The sequence below is a fragment of the Camelus bactrianus genome, chromosome 11 (assembly GCF_048773025.1).
Source record: "Camelus bactrianus isolate YW-2024 breed Bactrian camel chromosome 11, ASM4877302v1, whole genome shotgun sequence".
Taxonomy (NCBI): Eukaryota; Metazoa; Chordata; class Mammalia; order Artiodactyla; family Camelidae; genus Camelus; species Camelus bactrianus.
In genome coordinates, this window is record NC_133549.1 from 68,944,668 (window position 1) to 68,956,757 (window position 12,090).

The window sequence follows — 12,090 nt, forward strand, 5'->3', positions numbered from 1 at the left end:
TTTTTTTTGAAAGGGGTTTTTTGAAGACTAAATAAAGAGAATATCCTATTTCTAAATGGCAAGTCTCAACATTGTAAAGATACAAATTCACCTATAAAGTAATTAATTTGTTGCAATTGATCCTAATTACAATCTCAACAGATCTTTTTTGTTTGTAATGAAATCTGAAAGGCTGTTTCTGAAAGAACAAAAAAATCTATTATTATATATATTCTAAGACTGAGAGGGGACTTGACCTTCAAACATACTGTAAGTCAGCAATAATTAAAACTGGGTGGTACTGGCCCAGAAATAAACAGACAGATCAACTGAAAAGAATACAGAAAGTCAGGAACAAACACACATACCTACGTATATATGGTAGGTTAGAGCTTGATGGAGATAAGATTTCACATCAGTGAAGAAAGGACAGGAAATATCAATGAATTACATATTTCTGGATTTTAAAAGTACGTCATAAAACACACAAAAATAAATTCCAGATTGATTAAGGAGCTAAATATTTTTAGCTAATAAAGTATTACAATAAAATACAGTAGGATATTTTTATAATTTGGGGATGGAGAGAGCATCCTTAACCAAGCCCCAAAGTCCAGAAACCATTATGAAAAAGATATACCTATAAGAAATAGATACATTTTAGTATATCAACAGACACTACAGTTAATGTAACATACTGGAAAAAATATGTGCAATATATATTAAAAATACAGATTTGTATCTACATACACATAAAGAGTTCTTGTTTATCAATAGGCTAAAAAAAAAGTAGGGAATGAACAGAATAAGCAATTTCACAGAAAGTAACATGAACAGCCAATAAAGAAATTAAAAGACACTCAAATTCACAAGTCATCTGGAAACTGCAAATTAAAACAAAAAATTTTGCCTATTATATTAGCAAACATGTACAGGATTAATAATATCAAGTCTTGGAGGCACTTTCATAAACTGCTGATGGAATGGAGAATGGTACACAGACTATTGATGGGCAGACTGGCAGTATATTTCAAAACTACAAACATGTATGCCTTTTAAACAGGAAGTCTAAGCATCACTCTAGAGATATTCTAGAACATTTGCAAAAGAGACAAGAATGAGGAATGTCCATTTCAGCATTGTTGATAATTGCAAAAATCTGGCACAATTTAAATGTCCATAGATAAAGAAACAGTTAAATAAATTACAGAAATTCAAACTGAAATACAATCAGCGGTTAAAAAGTGTGTACTGACAGGATGAGATCACAAAAGCATATCGCTAAGTTAAAAAAAACTGCAGGAAAATTATATTATCACCCCAGTGATTTTTAAAAGCTAAAAATAGACATATAAATTATAAATAGAAATTGCATATATTGCATAGAAAAAGAACTGGAAGAAAATCCACCAAACAGAATAGTTCTGGAAGGAGAAGCTTTGCTTTTTAGCCTCTATCTGAAATATTTTTTTAAAGACTGTATTCTTTTTTCTCTTTCTTTAAATTAAATATACAATTTAAACATCTGTAAATTTTGTTTAATGTTTTTAAAAAGACATAAACAGGGAAGCCAACAAAAAATTTTGTTTCAATTTGCTGTTTCCAGATTACTTGTGAGTTTAAGTATCTTTTTATTTTTTTTATGGGCTGTTCATATTTCTGTGAAATTTCTTATTCTATTATATGCCTCATAAAAATAATAAATATGGGAAAATGTTCAATTTCACAAGTAATCAAAGAAATGGAAATTTAAATTTAAAATTCTACCTATCATGTAGAATAAACTGTTTTTGGTTTGTTCAATGTCTATTTACATAGCTAAAATAAAATACTTTTATTTTACAAAAAGTAATACTTTTTCCCAGTGGATAGATAGAAACTTTCCAGAGGCCATGTGTATCAAAGTAGAAGAAAAGATCTCCAGGCTCTCCTATGGAGGGTGAGAGTTAAATGCTTTTATACTATTATCTTACACCATCAACTGCTTTCAGTTTTCAACCCTTCTGGAGAAGTTCCCTTTCTCACCCCTCAAGGCTCTTCCTCTCAATTCATTCTCTTGCTCTAAACCTTTCTTGGAAAAATGTCTCAATGCCTCAAAAATAACTCACATAAAAAACATGAGCACCCAGCCCACTTAGTTAAAAGGTGTTAGAAAACAGGAGAATCTCATTCACACCAACATGCTATTCTAGCTAAAATCTATGCAGATGAGGCAGTGATGCAGAAAGTCAACTCAATGGAAAAATTCACTGACTAACCTTCTAATTTGCATGTATTTAAGAATATTATGTATTACAACACAGCTGTACCCCTCTACTTTTTTCTAAAGCATATAAACATTTATTAAAATGGGCCAGCAATGCAGCTGGACACAGAAAAATAAAACAGTAATACAACAAACCAAATGTAGGAAGTATTTGAATAGATCATCTGAATGCATTCATCCAAAGTATAAGTAGGAAGTATAAGTAAAGTATAAGGGAAACAAGTAATCAGTTTGTACTGTCATCTATTGCAGCCTCCTGACAACATCAGTTTCCTAAAAGCAGCTAAGAGCATCTATAACTCTCTATACAGCAATTATTAAATATAATTTGGCAATGTGGTACAGTAAAAGGAACACTTAACTGGAAATTAGGACACCTGGGACACTGCAGCTGGATGACTTTGGGTAAGTCATTTAAAGTTCTCTAGGCTTTAGTTTCCTCAATATAAAAGGAATGGATTGAACCGGTTGATCTCTAAGCATTCAGCTAAGTCCAGAATCAAGTATCAACACTTCATTCATGATATTTCCTATTCTCACCTAGATATTTAAAGAAACCATGTACTAAGATATAAAATTTGAATTTCAGCCAGAAAATCAGATTTTGGACTTTGGAATATAGAGTTTTAAAAGTGTGAAAGCAGGGGGAAAGGTATAGCTCAAGTGATAAAATGCATGCTTAGCATGCCTGAGGTCCTGGGTTCAATCCTCTAAAAAAAATAAATAAGTAAACCTAATTACCTCCCCCTCCCCCAAATAAACAGATAAATAAAATTTTTTTAAAAAGTGGGAAAGCAAATATATAAATGCATGTGATATGTATACACATTTTTCTCAATACAAAAGAAAAAAAAACCAAAAAACAAAAAACAAACTGCAGTATACAAAAATGTTTGATTAAATCCCTTAGTCTGTTGTAATAACATTTGTCCCATATATGAATATAGATAACCACTTCCACTGTTATGATCACTTTCTGGAAGCTTACACATATTAACAATTGCTTGTTACAACTATTTTCCCAAGCATAGCTCCCTCTATAATTATATACAACATGAATAGGGTAATTTACTCAATTCTCTGTCCAACAATACAAACCTCATATTTACCATAATGCTAATATTCAAATTAGTTTCCTGTATGTACTGTAAATATTTGAGGGAGAAAAGTCTATGAATAAAGACACAGAGATTGAATTCTGGTCTTTTGACCAATTATACTTTTACTATCTGGCCCTCTACCGGTTCCAAGGCTCCCTTCCTGTAAAAGAAAGGAATCTTGCCTAGGTTTCTAATCACATATATTTTCAACTCCAGTCCCTAATATGCCACTTACTAGCTCTGTGATCTTTGGCAACTTCTTTAATTTTTTAAGTTTCAGTCTTCTTATCTTTAAAATTGAAGTATTAGCACCAGCTGATGAGTATTAAGTGCTGTGAAGATAAAATGAGATAATGCGCCTAGCACATTAATACTCACTCAATGAATGTTAGCTATTATGCTTATTATTAATACTGGCTTAAGAATGTTCAGTGATATTTTAAAACAGTACTTTAAAAAGACTATTTAATTATGAACTGACCCATGAATTTTCTCTTCAAGCTTCCATTTTATCTCTTCTGAGAAGCATAAAATGTGTTTTATTGATGCAGAATAGTTTAGAATTTGTCCAATAATTTGTAATTTTTAAAAAAATTTCTTCCTTTTTAACTACTTTCTTGTCAACTACTGTGTAAATTCCTCAGGGCCAGAACCTGGTTTCATAAGCCTGTGTTCATATATGTATTATGTTTACTACATTGTAATGATTTGTTACTCTTATTACTCTCCCTTTCCTAGACTCTAATTCCAAGGCAGAGAGCAAGGCTTACTTGTATTTGTATCCTGAAGACTTAGTAATCAGACACAAAATAGGTCTCAATAAATGTTTGTTGAATAGATAAATGAATGAATTCATCTCCCCCCTCTCCCTTACAATGCCTTACACAGTACCCTATACAGAATAAGAATTCAGTAAAGCTCCTTAATGGATTCATGGAGAAATCTTTTGGACCCAACCATATAAAGCTTTATCTTGCCTCAAAAAAGCACTTCTACTTTAAAGTTTAGCTACCAACATTACAAATTAAAAGTTTCAATCTAACACGTATCAAATAAATAGGTTCAATGATAACCACATCAAGACTAGCTCTAGAAGGATTAAAATCCATTATTCTAATAAATTTGTGAACCTCAACATGGAAAAAATCCAGTTACATAATCAAGAGAAGTTTATCCATTGCAAATTTATACCTACAAAAGCTAGTGAGAAAAAATTATCAGAAAGTCTGTATCTGTAGACTGAAATGGACAAATATTTTTATGCCTGAATCGAAGCCACTATTATCACTAGAAATGAATTAACAGCAAAGTGATCCAAACCTGTCTCTAGAAAACAGATCTTGAGACTCAAAGAGTAAATGTTTTGTCCTCTCAGTGATTTTCAGTCCTGAAAGACTTCTTTTATTTCCAGATTGACCGATATTAAAAACTTATTCTGTCTCCTAAAATAAAACCTCATCCATTTCTTAAAAGCCAAACAACCTGAATAGGCACTTTTCAGAATACTAGGTTTTACAGTCAAGTATCTAAAACTATCCCTAGCGTTCAGCCTGCCGCTGCTGCAACAAACACTTTTCCTAGTTTTTAAATTACATTCGTGAAAGGTTTAAGTGTCGTACTGCACATTCTTTCACTGCATCATCTAAACTGATTTTACACTGCATATATAATTTCATAAGTACACCGTAAAGGAATCCTACACTTGAATGAATCTGGTAAGAAACGTGAGCATAGCACACACCCCCTTCTTCCAACTCAATACGCTCCAGAGGAAGCGCGTCTTAGTCTTTTTTTTTTCCAAGAATTTCTCTTTCCCGCCCCCACCCCACACTTTATTTCAGAGCAGCAATCATTCACTATCCCACTCACAGTCTCTCCAGCGAAAGAACCTTTCCAACTAATACTATTTAACCAGGACCCTCCTTTCAGGCTCAGAGTCCGTGGGGAATTTCTTTGCAGGGAGCAAAGGGGAGGAGGGTGCGGTGAAGGTCCCGGACGCCACCATTCCCGCCATGCCATTTAGGACCTAGGTCCTAGCGCGCAGTCCCTGACCAGCCTCAGCCGGACCTCAGGAAGCTGCGAAGGTCTGACACCGCACCCTGATCTCCGCCAGGGCAAAGCAAACCGGGCCCAACCTCTGGGCTCCCATTCAATATACCCTCCTTCTCGCTGTACCCCATTTCTTCCCACTTATTCTTTGGTGTAGCCCTGTCTCTTTATCCAATTCTGAGTCCCCATAAACCTCTTGCTCCCAACACACACACCCTTCCACACTCCCGCCCTTGCCCCTTGAACCCTACTACACCCCGGTCCCTCCCCCTGGACCTCCCGGCAGCTCCAGCCCTCCCCGCGTGCCCTAGTGCAGACTGGCGCCCTGTGCCTATACCCACTGGACCCGGGTCCTACCCCACACGTCACACTCAGGCCCATTCCCCCCGCGACCCGGCCCTCCCCACCCCCTCCCTGGGCGCTACCCCCCAGCACCCCTTTACCTCCGGCCCCGCCCCCCTGAGGGTGTCGCACTCACCGCTTCTGCCGCCGCATCCTTAACCGCCGCGGCTGCTATAGCTACAGGGAGCCAAGGCAACCAGCTCTCGCGACACTTTCCTCAGCTACGGCGAGAACAGCCAGGAAGAGCCTCTTGCAAGAAAGTAAAATGAGTCAGACTCGAGAAGGCTAAGTATATCTCGCGATAGTATTGTGTAAAATGGCGGCTGCAAGGCGCTTCTTCGGTTGCCCGGGAAGGTCTGAAGGTGGGCGAGGGCGATGAAGGAGCTTGAGCTGACGGGAGAGTCGGAAAACTATTGCAGGCAGGAAGCAGAATGGTTTGGGCTCAGGAAGTTAGTATGGCGAACTCTACACTGGAATAGCTTTAGGAATGTGGCCTTCATTTCCCAGTGCCTCAAACTTAGAGCAGTGTAGCTTTTAGCTGAAGTTCCGTCTTCCTAGCATTTTCCTTCTGCGTGTGTAGTAGAGATGGAGCGAACATACCAGAAACTGACATTTCCATCTCCTCATTAACCTTCCTTCAGGAAATTTTCATCCGTTCTTACCCAACCCTGGTTTGTAACTGCTATTTGACTTAACAGAAATGTTTATGTTCATCCATGAGTTTGACGGCTCCCACCCACCAATAATTCGCCCGACCAAAATGGGTGTGTGTGTGTGTGTGTGTGGAAGTTTTGTTTTGTTTTGTTTTTTAAATCGAATGTAAGCCAGATGTTTGGCCTTAGATGTGGAAGGGGGCTGCATTGATGTGTTATGTGAAGTTTGCACTTGTTGCTTGCAGCTCTGTGGACACATCCTCACTTGGTGACTCAACACTTAGTTGTAGGGCTTTCTCTCTGCTCTCAGAAAGCTGTAAATGCAGACTGATTGAGTAGGAACTGGAACAGAGGTAAATGTAAAGAAAGTTGTTATAAGAGAGTAAAACAGGGAAGAACAAATAGAGAATAAAAATAGTAAATGGAGAATTCATTTTCTTCTCTCCAAGCCCCTGAATAGTTCTCATAGTCTAGACAAGTGCTATCCAATAGAAATACATTGTGAGCTGCATTGTGCAACTTAAAATTTGTAGTAACCAGTTTTTTAAAGTATGACAAATTTAGTAATTTCCTTAACTCACCATGTTCAAAATATTCCAACATGTAATCAATACTTTGAAATTATTAATGAGATATTTTACTTTTTTTTTTTCTTTCTTTTTCATACTGAGTCTTCAAAATCCAGTGTTTATGGAGAATCTCAATTCAGGTTGGAATGGAGCAGAACCTTGCGATGGAGCTCCCCCAAGTATAAAGACCCTCTATGTCCCTGCCTCTTGTTTGTAGAAAAACTGAAATCTCCCAGGCCTGCCTGAGTCACAAAAGAGCAGTTTCAAGCAGTTAATGATTAGGACAAGAGAGTCACAGACTCAGTGTCTGATGCACACTCCTGAGTTGTTTTACAGATACTGTAACTGCCACCAGAGGGGAAAAGCTAACTGCATTATGACCAGACTAGCCCTAACACAAGCTGCTCCTTCTTGAGCTGTAATGAATCTATGGCTAGCAGAATTCCAAGAACTGGACTTAAGAGAATGGGATTAATGCTGTTGCTCAAAATAATCTATATCTTTGTGGACATCAAAATAATTACAGCTTGTAGCTTGTTCTGCCCATATATGTAAGCAGGCAACTAAAACTGTCAGCAAAGAGATGCTTCAAACCCGTGTAGATATCTTTTCACCGTAAGACCGCAATGCCCTTTCTTAGCATGAAGCAGTTACAGAAGATGGACTATTGCCATAATCCCATAGAAATGGAATGATATCTGACAGGGTGATTTGTAAGCAGCTCTTTGCAAGAAACTTCTCTTGTCACTTTAGCAAAGCTATATTGTAATGACTTTTAAACCAGGCACCATCATGCTCTACTCATCTCTGGGCCAAGCACACCTTTTGAAGCTTTTGATCACATGATACCTTGCCAGACCAGTTGGTTCTTTCCTTAGATCAAAGAAGTAAAAATGAAGAATGAGTAATTCACAGGGATCTCTTCCCTAGCTTCCCCTTCAGTAATCTCAAGAAAAAACTGTAAACAAACTGTGTGAACAAGTTAGCATCTAAAGAAAGATCACAAGAGGTCCACAAATCTGCATGAAGTAGGGGATGGCAACAATGACTCTGACCCCCATCTCAATGATTAGCTGAGATTATATCTCTTTTTCTTTTTAAAAACTTTCATGGCTGAGCAGAACCTTCAGAGTTCGTTTTGGGGGGACATGAGTCTACCTTTTCCCTAGACTGTCAGCATTCTGATTGAAAGCAGCTTTCCTTTCCACCAACAATTGCCTCTCAGTATTGATTTTCAAGTGGTGAGCAGCCAGACCTGAGGTCGGTAACAAGGCTAGGCATATTTTAAGAGCTCAGGAGCCACATGTGGCTGGTGACTACAGTATTGAACACGGAAGCTCTAGGCCCTATACTAGGGAATGCCTTATCTAGTGACTTTAGGGGAATAGTATTATGGGCTTGTGGTTTATGTAAAAGAAACCTTTGAAGTTGCTAACTCAAATGGCTACAGAGTCTAGGTGAGTAACAAGAGATGACCTGGTGTAAAACAATAGATGATAGTAGGGACTAGGACCCACTGGAGGGTGCAAGCTTCTATCTAAAAGGGAGCTTTACTGCAACCACTATGGAAAACAGTATGGAAATTCCTCAAAAATTTAAAAATAGATGGGGGGAGGGTATAGCTCAAGTGGCAGAGTGCATGCTTAGCATGCGTGAGGTCCTGGGTTCAATCCTCAGTACTTCCTCTAATAAATAAGCCTAATTACCTCCCCAACCAAAAAAATTAAAAATAGAACTACCATATGGTCCAGCAATTCTATTCCTGAGTATTTATCTGAAGAAAACAAAACACTGGTTAGAAAAGATGTATGCACCCCTGTGTTCATTGCAGCATTATTTACAATAGGCAAGACATGGAAGCAACCTAATTGTCTATCAACTGATGAATGGAAAAAGAAGATGTGGTATATACATACAATGGAATACTACCCAGCCATAAAAAAGAATTAAATATTGCCATTTGCAGCAACATGGATGGACCTAGAGATTATCATACTAAGTGAGGTAAGTCAGAGAAAAACGAATGTTATATGATATCACTTACATGTGTAATCTAAAAAAAATACAAATGAACTTATTTACAAAACAGAAACAAACACACAGACGTAGAAAACAAACTTATGGTTATCAAAGGGGAAAGGGTGGACTAAATTAGAAGTATGGGATTAACGATACACACCACTATATAAAGTAAATAAACAAGGATTTATTGTATAGCACAGGGAATGATATTCAATATCTTATAATAAGCTATAATGGAAAAGAATCTGAAAAAGAATATATAACTGAATCACTTTGCTGTATACTTGAAATTAACACAATATTGTAAATCAACCATAGTTCAATAAAAAAAGAATATGTGGTATATAAATACAATGGAATATTACTCAGCCATAGAAAAGAATGAAATCTGGCCATTTATCACAACATGGATAGGCCTAGAGGGCTTCACACTAAGTGAAATAAGTCAGACAGAGAAAGACAAATATTGTATAATTTCAGTTACATGTGAAATCTAAAAAACAAATATGAACAAACATAAAGTAGAAATAGTTATGGATAACAGAGAACAAACAGGTGGTTGCCAGAGGGGAGGCTATTAGGGAGAGAAAAATGGGTGAGGTACAAACTTCCAGCTGCAAAATAAGTAAGTCACTGATATGAAATGTAAAGTATAGGGAATATAATCAATAACTATGTAATATCTTTTTATGGTGACATCATAACTAAACTCATTATGGTGATAATATTGAAATGTATAGAAATATGAAATCACTGTTTTGTGTAATAAGAACAACATTGCAGATTAATTACACTTCAAAAACAAACAAATAAGCTCATAGGAAAATAGATCAGATCTGTGGTTACCAGAGGTGGTGGGGGAGTGAGGGGAGGGTGAATTTGATAATGGCAGTCAAAAGATAACAAACTCCCAGTTATAAAATAAATACGTGCAATCTGATAAATATGATTAACACTGCTGTATATTACATATGAAAGTTGTTAAGAGCAAATCTTTTGAGTTCTCATCACAAGGAAAAAAATTTTTAATAAAAATAAAAGGGAGCTTTCCTGAGCTCTTAGTTCAAAACTCTCCTGAATTTTAAAACACAATGATGGCAAACAGAAGATGTTTGTAAGCAATATAGACAGCTAGTTCTTCTGCCAATATGTGGCTTCTGTAAACTGTGCTATTCAAATATCTGAAACATTTTTGAAGAAAAGATGTTTTAACAGAAGAATAGTGTCCAGCCAAAGGGATAGCAAAGCTTGAGGATTTGATTGGATTTCTGGCTAGATCATACACAAGTGTGCACTCTAATACATTAAACCATCATTGCAACTTCTGATAATAATTTGACTTCTAAGTTATTTAGAAGGAGATAATTTTGCAACTGCCCTGGCTCCCTGTAAATTAATAAGCTTATATCATGATTTTTTTGTTATTATACTTAAGATTTCAGGAGGTAGGGTGTAGCTTAGTGGTAGAATGCATGTTTAGCATGCAAGAGGTCCTGGGTTCGATCCCCAGTACCTCCATTAAAAATAAATAAACAAACAAACAAGTACCCCATCCCCCCAAAAAATAAACAAAAAAATTTCAGACATCCTGAGCTTGGAAAAATTAAGTTTCTAGGTTTTCAGAGCTATTTACTAACAGATCCTGGCTTCTTTTTTTTTTAATCCCAACTTTAAAGGTCGGCATTTAATAATTATTTTATAGTTAATAGGAAAATCTTTGTCACATGAAAGTTATTTGCCTTTGTACCTCTCATGCCTGATTTAGTACCTGGTATACAGTAGGCACTCAGTAAATATTTGTTAAAAGAATATAGTCCTTGGGGTGGGGACAGAAAAAAAAAAGAATATAGTCCTTAACTTTGGGGGAGGGCTCAGACTTTTAAACTTGAGTGATAAAAATCTATGGACCCTTATCCAGATCCTGTCTGTGCCCTACCCATATTCCCTCAGCCCACTCTAGAGTTTGCTACAGCTTTCGTGGACAGATCCTGTACAAGCCCACAGCTTCCTACATCAAACACCTGAGTGTATCTCCTTGCCTGAAAGTGACAGCAGAGTTAACATTTCCAGTAGCAATCTGCAACCAGTGACAGATGGGATCTGGTGGCTAAATACTCCAGTTTCTACCCTGCTCAGTGAAGCAATTCTGAGGTATGTTTTACTATGGTGTTTCTTAAAATTTAATAATACATAAGAATCACGTGGAGAGGTTAATAAGACACAGATTCTTGAGTTTACACTTTTAACTAAGCTCCCAGGAGAAAAGGATGCTGCTAGTCCAGGGACCACATTTTGAATAGCATTTTTCTCAGAGTGTCTGAGTAAGATTCAGCCCCAAAGGCCCATTTGGCCTTCTTCTCACTCCCTTACACTGCTTGGATTCTGGGATCACCTCCCAAATTTTCTCCTTGCATCCAAATCTTTATTTCAGGGTCTATCGGGGGGTGGGGGGGAATCCAAACTATGACAACACTCTCCTTAGAAAAATGCACATAGATTAGAACTTTGTGTACAAGTTTAGAGGAAGTATGAATCCCCTGAAATTTATTGTAAAGGAAAGTGACCAAGGGAAATGCCATGTGACCCAAGGTCCATGAAAATTGCATCAGTTTATGCAGATGTAATCATTAACAGCTCATGGAGCTGGCTGAAGTTATTTTCTCAGATCCTATTAAGGTCATCTCTTAACTCTTCCTGGTCTGTATGAAATTCCTACTTTGTGGAAGACAGAATTAAGTCAGAGACTCTAAAGAAACCGTATGCTTGAAATCAATAAAAAGAGTATTGTTACTCATTCCTTTTGGGCTCTCAAGATTTCTTCCCAATCAAAATGCTTTCTGGACTCAACGGCAGGGCCCCCGTGACCCTTAGATCTTTTCTTGCTGTGTTCACAGAGCCAAGCATACTATAACTCAACTGGTTTCTCCCACTTCTTTCTGGATTCCGCATGGCTTCCTATTCTATTTCATCTTTTGGGGAATCTGTAACCTTTGACACATGTATTCCTAAGCCCACTCAGTGTAATCTGGCAAATTTATGGTTTCTAGTTCTGTGATAATTGGGTAATCCTGATTATCCCAATTTCTAATCAGCTACATAAAGAGAGTTAA

The 12,090-nt window shown here is 37.0% G+C and overlaps 2 protein-coding genes across 21 annotated transcripts in view; one reads left to right on the forward strand and one right to left on the reverse strand.

Moving 5' to 3' along the window:
• USP54 (ubiquitin specific peptidase 54) overlaps nucleotides 1-6,006 on the reverse strand; it is a 120,088-nt gene extending 114,082 nt beyond the window's left edge. For 9 of the 17 annotated variants that reach the window (XR_012510301.1, XR_012510300.1, XR_012510302.1 and 6 more), the window contains exon 1: nucleotides 5,873-5,981. The gene's annotated coding sequence lies outside the window, so the exon portion shown is untranslated. Of the gene's footprint in view, nucleotides 1-5,872 lie in introns of all 17 variants that reach the window. The other 8 variants (XM_074374203.1, XM_074374213.1, XM_074374214.1 and 5 more) reach the window with 2 other exon arrangements.
• The window catches only part of SEC24C (SEC24 homolog C, COPII coat complex component), a 51,437-nt gene continuing 45,309 nt past the window's right edge, over nucleotides 5,963-12,090 (forward strand). For 3 of the 4 annotated variants that reach the window (XM_074374219.1, XM_074374217.1, XM_074374221.1), the window contains exons 1-2: nucleotides 6,052-8,962; nucleotides 10,931-11,131. The gene's annotated coding sequence lies outside the window, so the exon portion shown is untranslated. Of the gene's footprint in view, nucleotides 8,963-10,930; nucleotides 11,132-12,090 lie in introns of all 4 variants that reach the window. The other variant, XM_074374218.1, reaches the window with a different exon arrangement.